Source organism: Ischnura elegans, chromosome 2 (genome assembly GCF_921293095.1).
Source record: "Ischnura elegans chromosome 2, ioIscEleg1.1, whole genome shotgun sequence".
Lineage (NCBI taxonomy): Eukaryota > Metazoa > Arthropoda > Insecta > Odonata > Coenagrionidae > Ischnura > Ischnura elegans.
The window spans coordinates 42031548-42045967 of NC_060247.1; the positions used below are offsets into that span (position 1 = coordinate 42031548).

General features: G+C 35.7%; 1 protein-coding gene and 1 non-coding gene across 2 annotated transcripts in view; both read right to left on the reverse strand.

The window, feature by feature from the left end:
- LOC124174217 (serine/arginine repetitive matrix protein 2-like) overlaps window positions 1-14420 on the reverse strand; it is a gene marked incomplete at its 3' end in the record, with an annotated part of 218332 nt that overhangs the window by 6923 nt on the left and 196989 nt on the right. The window lies entirely within an intron of this gene.
- Window positions 37-109, reverse strand: Trnak-cuu. The gene has a single exon. It is a non-coding gene; the product is annotated as a tRNA-Lys (tRNA).

Consider the following 14420-nt stretch of genomic DNA (forward strand, 5'->3'; position numbering starts at 1 on the left):
ACTATAACCCGCCGCCACTAAGGCCATCAATAAATTCGCCCAACGTGGGGCTCGAACCCACGACCCTGAGATTAAGAGTCTCATGCTCTACCGACTGAGCTAGCCGGGCTTACACACTTAAGTGTGACCATACAGCACAAAATAAGAAGACGCAAAACTTTTTAAATCAACTCTTTTAAAAATATATTATAAAATATAGAAAGAAGATACTTTCTACAGGTCATGAAGAAATTTCTTGCAGTACAGAGAGACCACAGAAATTTCATTTACAGAATGACGTAGAATAACCTAGCACGAAAAATGGGATTAAAAATATCGCACACAATAGCTGCCAAAGTTATTACTTACACAAAAAGTTACCCTTGCAGCCAAGAAAATTCCGACAAAGCACGATAAATATCAAGCCTGAACTATTTGTCGGACCGAACTCCTTAACTGCACGAGAGACTAAAAATGCATACCTTTAATTAACAGGAACTTCAACAGGGTACAATAAAGTACAGAAGTAACCTCCATGCAACAGAAAGAAAGCTGATGGTTCTTCGACTGCAAATATTTTCGATTACATATTAAAATTAAATACTTAAATACTCAATTCCGAATTAAAATTAAATATTTAAATCTTATATAATAGAGATAAAACTATCTTCCTCAAATACCAATGACATCTATTTGAATGTTAAAGGAGATCAAAGCAGAATGAAACTACTCAGAAAAATTGAGATAGCTTTTTCATTCGAAGTAGCTTATAAAGCAATCGCTTTGGTTTGCTTTAAATTCAATGCCTATCTTCAACTCTGTATTCTGAGATTTTTTCCATGATTGCTATTCTAGATTAACGCACACGATAAGAGGCAAGAAGGAACGATTGAAATTGTTAAGAGAAAATAAATTCCGCGAAAAAAAGGATAGGACTCAGCAAAGATGTGGCAGGAAGAGATAGTTAACCCAGTGAAAAATGTCACACTGTTAAATTTGGAGACACTCCGGAAGAATTATTCTCGGAAAACGTAGCTTGAACAAAGAACAAAAGCAGCCGTGCAGTAAAGGGAATTTCTCGGAAATTCAGAGCAAGGGAATCGACGCGTGTATATCAAGCAATCTCAAAGAGAAGAAGAAGAAAAAAGGAAAATCACTGGCTCAACAATTCTATAACACGGTTTTCAGAGAATAAAAGAGGCTACAAAACACATGGAAAGCGATTTCAAAACTGGCAGTAAAGCTACCTCTTTCACGGAATGGAAATCTTATTTAAAAGAAGGCTGAAAACACACTCCACTCCTCAATAGCTGAAAAAAATACTCGACTTGTTATTGCTTGAAAATCCGGATTCATTTTGCTTCCACTCGGGGAAATTTGAGTGGAAAATCTATCATCATTCAGAAGTTCATTGTCAAATCTGGGAAAATGCACTCTGGTGGAATTTATATTAATTATAAATAATATATATATTTATCTATTTCTTTGAAAGTGTATACCTGCTATAAATAACGTCCGGAATAATTTGAATTTGTATCCATAATTCCACAAGGGTATTTATATCCATTATAATATGGTAGTTTCCTTCATCAAAGAAAACGAAAGGAAAATAATCAGCTGTTAAAACTGCCTATGGTCGGAAAGTTTCCTTCGTTTGATAGGATAATCCTTATTTAAGCCAAGCGCTACCTGCTAGCAGGGTACTCTACGCTACCGCTATGCTTGGCAGCAAGCAGCCTGCATCGTAGCGGCGTTCATAGCTTCGCACCTAGGTGGCCTCACACAGCCGCAGCCAGACGTCACAAGGGCTTTTCCCACCATTCATACTTAGCCGTCGCGTTTTCGCGCGCTTGAAAATTTTCACTTTTCATTTATTAGTGAAAAATAGATGTCGTCATTTAAAAATCTAAAAGCGTGAAATATGTACTCCATGAGTAATAATCTTTCCATTTAGGCAATAAAAAATAATAGGAAACCACCCTATTGAAAAAATATAAGGCTCAAATGAAAGTTACATCCAGATGTAAATAGCCAACAAAATTTCATTCTTTTATGTATCCAAGCCATCATTTTATCGCATTTCTTGAGCTGATTGGGCTAACATTTCCAGTGACTTCATCGTAACGTTTTTCGGGATTTCATCATATAAACAACACTTGAAAATTTATCGTTAAATGAACCTTTTTTTGAGGAAAACATGGAATTAAAGAAATTTCGTCGCAGGTAGTGGTTTCCATATAATAGTAAAATTATAAAAAAGTAAATTTAATTCAATATCGCATGTTTAAGGCTTCCCCGGATAGGCTTGTAAATAGCTGGTATATGGGATATTCTACTCCTCATTGCTTGGTCCGAGTTACGAGCAGTTTGGATATAGATTTAATTAGTTTGATTGAAAAAATGCATAAAAAGAATACATAACTCTTAGCAAAGCAAAGAAAGAGACACTAGCTTATTAATTTTCGTCACATAAAAATGCAACTTCTCAGGTAACACAATTAACACTACAACTCAATCAGATTTTCAAATATTTGCAACGCAACTTGATGGCATCAACAGTAAAGACTGAAATATTTTTTTAATGCCTGCACAGTAATTCATATCTTAAATGCACATTAAAATCAAATTCGCGCCAAAGAACAAAATCTTATCAAACCTGGGGATAGCTAACGACGCTTTCCCAATGCTGAATACCTTGAATGGCAATGAACCAAGGCGAGTTAACAGGAACAAATGTCAAGGTAAACGTAATTTGCTCCATTTGTGTATTCTAAAAAAATCCGTATTTAAGATCATGAAAAAAAATGGAATTCGATCAGTGAAATTAGCACTGAGAAAGACTTAAAGATGAGACAGATATATGAGCAATCTTTTTTATTTTTCATGAAATGAAAAATAAAAAAGATTTGTGAAAAACTATCTATCTAGTATGATAGGGAGTAGTTTTGTTCAATGAAATTAAACTTTGAAGCGAATTATAAAACACTTGATTAATTCTATCAAACGTTCTTGATATATTATATCGAACATTTCGACATTTCATAATTTGGTCTCTTGTACGGAAGAATTTGGTAAAAATAACTGCAGAAATTCGATACGGTTAAGATTGTGGAAATTTCATCGAGGTGATGATTAATTTTACGTAGTGCTTACTCATTTGGTAACAGTTATCAAACTATACTGTTTCGTTTGATAGAATTTAACAAATCGTTTTGCGTAATCTATCGAACGGACTGCCGCTCCTGTTTTGTTTATACGAACACACAATTACATTTTAAATGTTCCTAAACAGACCTTCCTTAAAAGATATGAAGGTAGAAATTACATTATGTGTAACGGCGAGAGCATTTCAATTTTGTTTACGTTTACTTTTAAGTTTATTTCTTTTTTAGTGCGCAATGTTATCCGTCAAATGCTGCATCAAAGATAACAAATACTAGAATACGAAGAATGAGTGGAATTGCAAGTATTTCATATTCAATTATTTGTATAACGAAGATCACTTTTCATTCGATGAATTTCATCAGAATCTGATATTTCTAACTAAACTTTTTTTTCAGTGTAAAGCAAGAAATAAGTGCTAAAATAATATGAGAGAGCTATCGAGAAACTGTACAGTACACAAATGTATTCTACCAATGACTTCATTCACAACACCCGCTACGTTATCGACTCCATCACAATGCTTTGTTCGATAACAATGGGTCATATCCAGGTTAAATCCCTTCCGCTGGATGAACCGTAATCTTGCCTGCTGAAGCACTACCAGTCGGAGGAAAATCAATTGTCATGAACATTTTAAAGGTTATTCAGTTTTCACCTCTAGTCATTTCTTTATTTCGTACGAAAGCTTAAAACGCTCACTTCTGCCAGAGTATTTGAAAATGTAAGAGTATTCCGATGTTTATAAGCCAGTAATTTATCACCTAATGCAAAAGAAGAAAAAGAGGCTAGAAGTTACAAAAAAGTTGCAGTATGAATGATATAAGTGCTCAAAAAATCTTGTAGCTACAAAAAATGTAGATCCATAAACAGAGTCTGCATTGTAAACGGAGCTTCAATGTACTCATAAGCTTGTAAATTGTAAAATAGATTCCTAATTATACAGTAAAGAATAATACTTGTATTGCTTGTGAATGGTTATTTTCTATTAATCCATGATAAGCTCACGTTACTGTTACTCCTGATGCTAGTAAAATCGAAGCACTTAATATTGGAATTGACATAGGACCAAAAGGTAAAATTCCCTTTGGTGGTCAAATTCTCCCTTGTTCTAATGCTGGGGATAACTTCTATGAACGTATGCCCAGAAAAAAATGAGAAAAAGAATAATACTTCTGATGCAATAAATAAAATTATCCCTCATCGCAGCCCAATTACTACGGGGTGAGTATGTATAATGCTTCCGTTGTTCCTTCTCGTGAGATATCACGTCATCAATGATATATAGTTAAAACTACTAATGTAGTTCCAATTAATATTAACTGAGCTCTATATATAAGGAATCATTTAACTAATCCCGTCACTATTGCTATTGCTCCGATAGCTCCCGTTAAAGGTCAAGGTCTTTGATCTACTAAACGGTAACGGTGATTTTGGTGTGTTGACATTAATTTACTTCTCTAGAGAATAATGTTCTTAATACTGCAAATACATAAGATTGAATAATTGCTACGGCTGATTCTAAAACTAGTTATGCAATTTGTGTAATTAGAAGAATTGATATAATTGAATACGAAATCGAAGGTCCTGTATTTCCTAATAAGGTTATCAGTAAATGTCCTGCAATTATATTGACAGCTAATCGTACTGCTTAACTTCCTGGACGAATTATATTTCTAATAGTTTCAATCAATACCATGAACAGCATTAAATTTCAATAGCAGGAATTCCTCTAATCGTAATGATTAACTTATATTAAGATCTTATGTTAAATATACAAGTAGCCTTCTAAGTTCCAATTAAAAGTAATAAGCTTTTAGGTCTTAGTTTCTGTAAACAACCTTAATAGTGCATTTACTCTATATAATTCATCCACAATTTGGACAAATCAAATCAATAATAAATCAATTATATTTATATCAGTATGGATATGCTCGAAAGCGAAAGCTCAATTCATAGCGAAAGTAAAATTAAATATAAATTCAAAGGAACATACGGGTTTTTCGAATCACTTTAACCTGTTATACTTATTCCTTGGATTGCTGATCTGAAATTCTTTAGCTTGAGCACTCTAAACTGAATTGAATAACGCATGTGTCGCAGAAGGGCATGTGAATATTGAAATAGTGAAAGAATTAGGCGAGATATCTCGGCTATAATAAGAGATAAAATAGTCACTTTGGTTTCCCGAGTATAAGCCTCATCAAATTTTCTGCTAAGGAGAGGTCATACTATGGCTCTCGTTGAATCTAGTTCAATCTTCGTTAGATCTACGGGAAATCATGAGATTTTTTTAAATCGCCGATCAAAATTTAATTTGATCAATATAAATTTGATTACGCCAATATTATTCCCCTACTAAGAGCATCAAGATAAAATGATCCCATGGTTCTGCCCAATGAAGTAAGAACAGTTTTTTACCATATTGTTTTTTTTTACCATATTGGTTTCCTAGGTTATAGCATTTCTCTCTCCATCTCTGGATTATTCATGGAGATATTCTTCACTTAATTTATTGAACTGGCGCGGCGGATTATATTTAAACATGTTTTATGTTTTTATATTTATTCTGGGAAGTAATTCTTTATTAATTTCTAAAAATCATTTTGGGAGCTCACTTAGGGCTACGTTTAGATATTGAAAATTCTGAGCAATAAGTTCGCTTATTCAATCACTTCGGCTGGTCCGATTTGAGATACGTAATCGAACAAAGAAAAATAGATACTTAGAGCTGACCTTGATGATTAGGATAAAATACCAATCACAACTTTCTTTGTCAAAAGTTGGATTAAGATATACAAATTAAGATTATTTTCATGGATATATTCACGCCTGATTTGACCAAGCGCAAAAAACCATTCTCCTAGAAAGCGAGCTAAGAAGATCACGTATTATTCTCTTGAAATGCTTCTAATTAAGTATTTCGCTTTCCGAAGTTTTTAATTAGAAATCGCCACAAATCAAATACTCCAAGAAAATATTGTTTTCACTTTGAATTAAGTGGAGGTTATAATTATTTAAAAATCAAATCTCTTCTTCCTTCAGTTCATTTAAATCCAATTTCCCTGATACATATAAAATAATGTATCAGCGACAGCTAGAGTCCTTTCGGGATTTTCCAGTGAATCTGAATGTCATACACGGTTCATTATTTTACCCAACTTTGGAAAGATATTGATCCAAATATTGCAAGTAGGGATGGTCGGATCGGATACTTCGGATCCAAATTCGCTGAAGACATCGGATCTGGATCCGAAATTTTAAATTTATGATTCAGTGAATGCAGCGTCTCATCCGAGGGAGTGGAAAGATTTTCGATTCTACCTTCGCATGCGCCGTTGCACCGCGATGCTTGGCCTACTCATTGGTTTTTTTAAGTAAAAGTAAACATTTTTATTGACATAAAGGGACACTGACATCATGTGCATGGACTGTGAGGTGAAACTATCGCGAGGAAGTGGAAAATCCACTTCACCCCAACTGAAGCATTTGCGGGTGAAACACAAGTCAGTATACGACGAGAAAGTGATAAAATTCTAGGGAAACTTAAGTGAGGAATATCAAAAATCAGTCAATTGTTTATCCGAAGATTGAAACCTATTTTCATTTCCAAACGCAAGCGTAACAGTTTACATCCTGAGCGTGTAAATATTTCACAGTTTAAAAAAAATTATTTGAAAGCTTATAAAAACGATTTTTGATCAGTAAACAGTTCTAGACGTGTATGTAAATCTAAATAGAATTCCTTTGATTGTATTTACCCAGAAGAAACTTGAATAATTACTTCATTTATAGCAGACAATTGAAAATGCAATAGGATCCGAAAATATCCGAAGATCCGGCTCCGAAAATCAAGGATCCGATCCGGGTCCGAAAAAATCCCGGATTCGTCCATCCCTAATTGCAAGTATGACCTCTACACAAAAGCGTTCCTTCAGCTATTCGCATTTTTTGCTGTTAAGACCATGGCCTGTATTTCAGTGCTTTCCTTCCATTCCAGACCGTTTGATCAGCCACCATACGATAGTCACTTATCTCAATTCGCGTCTATGTATCTCTTCGAGAAATATCCAGATTTTTTTTCGTTACGTCAAGTTTTTCCAATGAAGCTAGTAGTAACAATACCAATGCATTTTTTTCAGGGAAGTAAAACTACTACTTCTTGCTTCAATCTAAACGCTAAAAATCGTCCACGGAAATTTTGGGGAAAAGGTTTCAGAAATCGCAAAAAATACCAAGTTTATCTTTCGTTCGACCTTGCTTGTGGGGCCATGTTTTAGTTTCAGATATCTCTAGCGATTTCATACAACAACTGATACCTACCCAATACATTTTGAAATCAATGCATAGAAGTCCATTACTTGACCATCCAAAAAGTTGGATTTTCATAATGAAAGCCCCACGTCTCCCAATGATTAACTCAAACTTACAAGCAAATAGCAAGATAAGAATATTTTGTGCATGCTTCACCAAAAATACAACGAAAACTATGCGGAGAAAAAACTATCGGGAGCAACATTTTCAGGAAGGTATATTATTTCATGACATTAAAATAGGTAAACTGAAAAACTAATACCATAAATTCTCAGAGGATTTTTACTACGCAAGAGTAGTAAAAATGCCAATTTACAACTGATAATAATACGGATATTGAGGTATAATTTAGGATAAGTGACTATAGAATCCATGTTTTTGAAGATGCAATCAACACACACGGGATGAAATTGTAAACTCGAGCCAATATCCACGAGTCTTGCCCACGCATTAACCAACTATTAGCTTGGAATGACACTTACCTTTTTAAAGAGGGTAGACATTTCTCTACAAGAGTAAAATTCTCCATGGAATTGGCAATACGACGCCATTACTTATTTATCAACCTCACTTTCGGGTACACAACATAAGAACCACAGTTAAAGTTTTAACAAGTCAAAAACAACCGGAAAATTCAACAGTGGTTCTAACAAAACAAGTGACAGTATGTAAACATAGCCTTAGTAACGACGGCATAGTATCCAACATAGCAATGATTCTTAACTGCGCCTTATTGAACGGAGCGAAAGTCTTTCTAGTCTTACAATTACACTTCGACCACTAAAAAATTATTTTGTATCTGAATTTATTACCGGAATAGGTTTGTGAAAGCAGACTAAAATTAGGATTTTTGGAAGAAGTACGTCGCATCATTATTGACTTTATTACTTGAACACTCGAGGCGGCAATGATATTAACTTAAACGGTCCAAACTAAGCCGGAGTGTGCCCCGTTGTATCTGAGAAACAGAATTTTTTATTATATTTTAGGTCTGATGACCAGCAGCGTTTTCCACGAAATTTTTTTTGGGCTCGCTAACTGCAACGCCGTCTCACCTTTTACGCTATTTCGCTACCATAAAATTATCTGATGAATATATTCGTTAGGGATTATTTTACCCGTAACTAATATCTCAAAATGTTACCACTAGTTGAGACTAAATTAACTCAATCCCAATATAATTAAAAATAAGATGCAATTAAGACTTTTCATTGCTGATGCATTAAGTATAATATTCATACCGACAGCCTCACCTCTCTCAATTATAGACGAAAATTTATTCGCAAATAGCCAGAGAATAAATTACAAGAGGGAAAATTTGCAAGTGGAAATATTATTTCGTGAAATTACATGAGGTGAAATGCAGAACTAACTTCATCACTTCCCACGGTTCTTTTAACAGGGAAAAAGTACGAATACCAATGATGTAATGAATATATTTTTTCGGCAATTATTTTAACAGCCACCTGCAGAATAGACGAAGTAAGTCACAGAGACTGGAATCTTGAGTGAACGCGTAACTTCTAAGTAAGTGGTCTTATAATTCGAAGAAACTCAAACATCATCATTAATAACAAATGTATTCGGAACTCGCGAGATGTATATCAGCATGGCGGTAGCGTAGAGTACCCTGCTAGCAGGTAGCGCTTGGCTTAAATAAGGATTATCCTATCAAACGAAGGAAACTTTCCGACCATAGGCAGTTTTAATAAGTGATTATTAAGACATGTTTCCCTGAACTCTGTGCCTCATGCATGCATTGGTAATCTCAGACGATGTAAAACTCCTATCTACTCGTATAGAATCTAGGTCCGTGTGACGCCACGTGGAGTGGCATCGCATGGGCACCAATCACGCATTTTTCAAATGAGGTTTAAATTGATCATTAACATGCGTCTAAACTGGGATTTCTGAAGCCAAATAATTTGTATATCATGAATACACAAATGGTGGGTAACGAATCGCAATCAATGCCTTTCGTTTTCTTTGATGAAGGAAACTACCCTATTGCACGTGATGATGAGAAATTAATGCAAATAAAACCAGCGAAATTACGTGCCCTGCGTAGAACGGCCTTAAGAAACCTCTCCGGAATCTGACAGGATGCAATATCCGTCATAGAATTATCCACCTGCAAGTGGTCAGGGGCGACGCACAAAACGTTCACCTACAGCTAACCCTCGCCAGTGGTATTCCCACAGGCTGTTCAATGTCCGTCGTTCTCTGCCCTGACGTGGAGTCTTGATTAACACGTCACCGAGGATGCATATCCGGACGTAGAGCACGAAACTTCGGCCACAATGCACTGGCAATCACGAAAGGGGATCGAAACCCTTCGACCGCGGTCTGTTCCACCTAGTCCATTCAAATCAGTTGTCGCAGCACTAATGCTTTGTCACGGGACAGGGTCCAGCGGCTTATTGATCGAGTGAACCACACACAACGAACGGTATGGTCAAGGGGTGGCTGGGAAAATGAAGGCAATATCCTTAAAAATCTTATGAGAACCCCTCAAAAATTACACATTATTTTTATAATGAAATACGAGAAATCACCACAGCCTAAAAAGCATAAAATGCTCATAACTTAAGTAATGCTCTTGATTGGGTCATACTTGGATCAAAATCTTTCCACAGTAGGGTAAAAAAAGAATTTTATATCAATTTGATTACACCAATAATATGTTAATTTGATTACACCAAAGACCTAGTATACGCATCGAGATCAATTCAGTCGACATCGTTCGGCCCAGCCCATCCTAGCTGATTAGATATTTTCAACAAACAATTAGTAGGGTAAGATATATTCAAAGATAGATCTACGAATCTTTTTTGTTTCTTTTCATCAATTTTTTTCCTACACATCAAAGCCAACAAAATCATAAAGAAATCTAGAACAAGAAATATCTTTGTACATAGACTCGACCTTTCATTCCATAGTTCTAACAACTGAATGAGATTCCGCTAAATTTTTGCAGAAAAAAACAAGTTACCTAATATATTCCCAATAATAGGTATACCGAATCTTTCGATGAAAGAAATGAAAAATTATGATGGAGAATAGCACGGCAGGCAACGTTGAGAAAATTAACATTTTATTTAGGCAATCCATACATTAAAAAATATCTAATATGAAAATATAGTTACAGGGTAGAGAAAAATTTTGTCACGAAAGTTGAACCCGGGGTAGCTGATTTCAGTAAAAAAATTACTGATGATGTTTTGGCCGAAAACGCGCCATTTTCAAACAACAGAAACTTTCAGTCAAGCGCCGACTGGCGCCGGGAGTTTGCCCGGTTGCCAGATGCCTTAGAGGCATCGCGATCTTAGGCAGGCAAAGCATTCGAAGTGATGAGTTTTCCAGGGCATCCGGCAACAGAGCAAACGCGCGGCCAACCGGAGCGCTTAACTCAACGTTTCTGTAGTGTAAAATGGTGCATTTTCGACCGAAACATCATTAGTAATTTCGTTTACACTGGCAGCAGCTATCCAAGATTAAAATTTCGTGAAACAATTTTTCTTAACCCTTTATGCATCAATTAATATGCTTTGAAAATGCGTCCGTGAGAAAAAATGTAACACCATGCATTGTTTTTTATTCGAACTAGGAGTGTACAGTGATGATTAATTGAGGTAATTGCAGCGTTTGCAGTTACCACGAGAGGAAGTTTATTCACTGCATTTTATGACGGCAATGAACGAACCGGAAAGCGAAGAATAAAAATGGGATGGCGCCCTAGGTGACTGCTTAGGAATGAGACCAAAATAAACAAACTCCGTATCCCCGAGGGAAGTTAATATTTTCCAAAGCGACCAAATGGGAAGTATGCACAGTGACAGAGCAAGCGAAACGATAGAAGTCACAGGCGAGCGTTCTCGCATATGCTGGCAAAGCGGTGCTGCTAAATGAGAAAACGCTATTCAAAAGCACGAGCGAATTCAGTCAGAGAAATAATAGGGTGGCAGCTAATGAAAAACATTGCGAAAGGATACGTATGAAGTTAGCTGATGATTAAACTTTGAAACGGAAATCAAGGCATTAAAAAGTCAAAGCAATTACGACAACGAGTACATAAATGTAAGCTATCATAAACGACCAGTATTTATTAAAACTAATTTACTGTTTTTTTCCTTCATTGCACCAATTTAGCAATATTTTGTGGGTTTCCTGCCCGGTGTTATCCCATGATTCGTAATTTTCTTTCTTCCCATAAAGCTATTATTCCCATCCCCCGTTATCCGATTCTGCTTTTTAGTGTACTTTTGTACGCTAATGAACAACGTAAGCACTTTTCGTGAAATTACGTTTCGTAAAAAGCTTTTCCCGTTTCTGGATTTGTCTATGGATTCGTTTATTAACACTCTAACTATTTTATAAGAAGCATCTAATGTTACTTAGGTGGTACTTTCAAAATGAAGGTTTTGGTACAATCTTTTTTGGAAAGTAAAGTAATTTATTAAAACCAAAAACATTTTCTTTGAAGTAGCTTTCACTTGCATTCCCAACTATTACTCCCATTTCTATACATGCATTTTCAAACATTCACCACTACTGCTTCAATTTCCTCATGATAATAAAAATATCATCTGGGAATGACGATTGCGAAAATAATAATGGATGTAATATCACGACAACTGAACGATTTTAAGTGAATGTATCATGAGTATTGTTAACTTAGAATGCACATAAAAATATTTTAGTATCAATTTTACTATTTTTCAACAATAAACGTGCTTATCTCAGGGAAAATGGAATCACGCCAAACAGTCCCGTATAAGCTAGCGTTAAACCACAATTTCACTTGCAATGGTAATAATAAGTTTTAATTATTTATCATAATAAACCGCAAATTATAATCGCAGGCCTTTGCCTAACCTAAAACCACCCGTCTGTATCACGCCGAGAAGGCGCAGCGGATCAGTCCTTGTTTTTTAGCTCATGAGTTATAGTATACTATCAAAGGAAAAATATCAACTTATATAACAAGGTAGCTTTAGTGCCCTATTTAAAAATTAATAAAATAAAAACTAAAGTTATTCTCGTAAAAGGTAGTGTCCGCCCCAACTTAGTAGAATCTATAATTCATGTTAAAATAAAAAGAAAAAAAACTTAGTAACACTCCCATAGGATGATTTATCGCCCGACCATACTTTCTTCGACCAGCCACCATCATCCGATGATCCGGTGCTGGGTGTCGTGATGAAAATCCAATCACCTCATGATGTCGACTGTTCAACGAAACTAAGGTCACGTAAAAAATCGTACTTTGGAGGTTTTGTAAAAGTTTTTTTTTCCTCGTTGGTTCAATATGATGCTATTCTCCCTAACCAATATGAAAAGCTAGCGTCTACCTTGTATCAAAATTGAGTGGTTTGGAAGCTAAGGGGTACAAGTGATTTTTTTCTATACACAGTTAGGTACAGAAATAAGGTATATAAAACAAAGAAGATCAATTAGATAATTATTAGTGCATTTGATTTTCCACTCAATGCCAGCACAGGACAGAGACTCACTCGTATCCCTTGGCAACCAATTTTTGTGTATTTCTCCAACTATTAACTTTACCTAACTCTGTTGAGAAAAAAATCACTTTACCCCTTGGCTTCTCATCCCCTCAATTAAGATTGATTGCAATAGTATTGAAATACGAGTAGGTAACACTCACACTAAAGTGCTTATTTCCCAAGGACCTAGCGAATGACACATATTGAGCCATGTTTGTGGCGATGACTCAAGTATGGACATATTAAAATTCTGAATTAGAAACAGAGAATAACGTCGTCTTCAAAACGCCTTCTTCGAAAATTGATTTTCCATTGCGCTAAAATAAACTATAGAATCATAGTTAACGAGAAAAACTTTTATTCTGATAAATAACCGACCACTTTCATCTCTTTACGGCAGTGAATTATATCCTAAGCGCCGTTCCCCGTCCATTAAAAGATCTCTTGAAAAACGATTGATCTTCCTCTTATCGACAACACAAACCTCTGCTCGCCCCTTTTCCTCGTTCGTATCTTTCGAGATAAGAGTTAGCTCATCCTTCGAATTACCCCTTTGCAAGAAAATACCAATATCTACTCTCGGCAAGATTTTCACATTTCCTTTCCCTTCGCTTGCCTTCAACAGATTTTCTCGGCTCGCTTTCATCCCATTACACATCTTCTTTTCTCGCAACTCGAGAGGCAAGCCCTCCGCAAGAACACGAACTTGGGTTCGCAGCCGGATTGTTCATCTCATCAAAGCAATTACCGGAATTACTCTGACACAAGAGATAGCTTAACTGCAGCTTACGCGCAGCAATTAATTGTCCACTGCTAACCGCGGAGATTACAAGCAGCTAATATTAGTGCCGCCTCATCCCAAGGATTTCCTATTCCACTTCATTTGTCTGTTCCTCCAGCTTCGGGGAGAGATATGAAAACATGTACTTATATATAATTCCAAGGAAACATAAAGATGAATAATAAAATGAGACAAATGAAATTTTAATTTTTCCGCCGATTGTAAAATGTCACTAGCTAGCATAAATGGTAATACCTAGAAAAATTCTAACGAGGTGGATTTTATTTTTTTTAAACTATCGGCCTAAACTATAGTCCACGAAGCATTTTTCAGAAACTATACATTTTTCTCCTTTTCGCAAATGATAAAGATACAGGACCATCAATTTTGATAATGTTCGAACGCCTTTTACCCCTCAGATTTTAAGTGGATTGCAGATTTCCTATTCGAAGTGAACTGCCTAAACGATACCCCACCAAAAGAAAGCGATATTTTCCAGGCTGTATATTTTTTTTCCTTTTTATGCATAATTCTCACGAGAGAGAGAGATGATTGCCCCAACTTTGACCCGCTACATTCATGTAATACCGCTTGAAAAGTTGGCATTCAAATTGCAATGAATTAAAACCCACATGCATACATTAAGTCAGCTACCCCTATGCATTACGTAACCCTATATA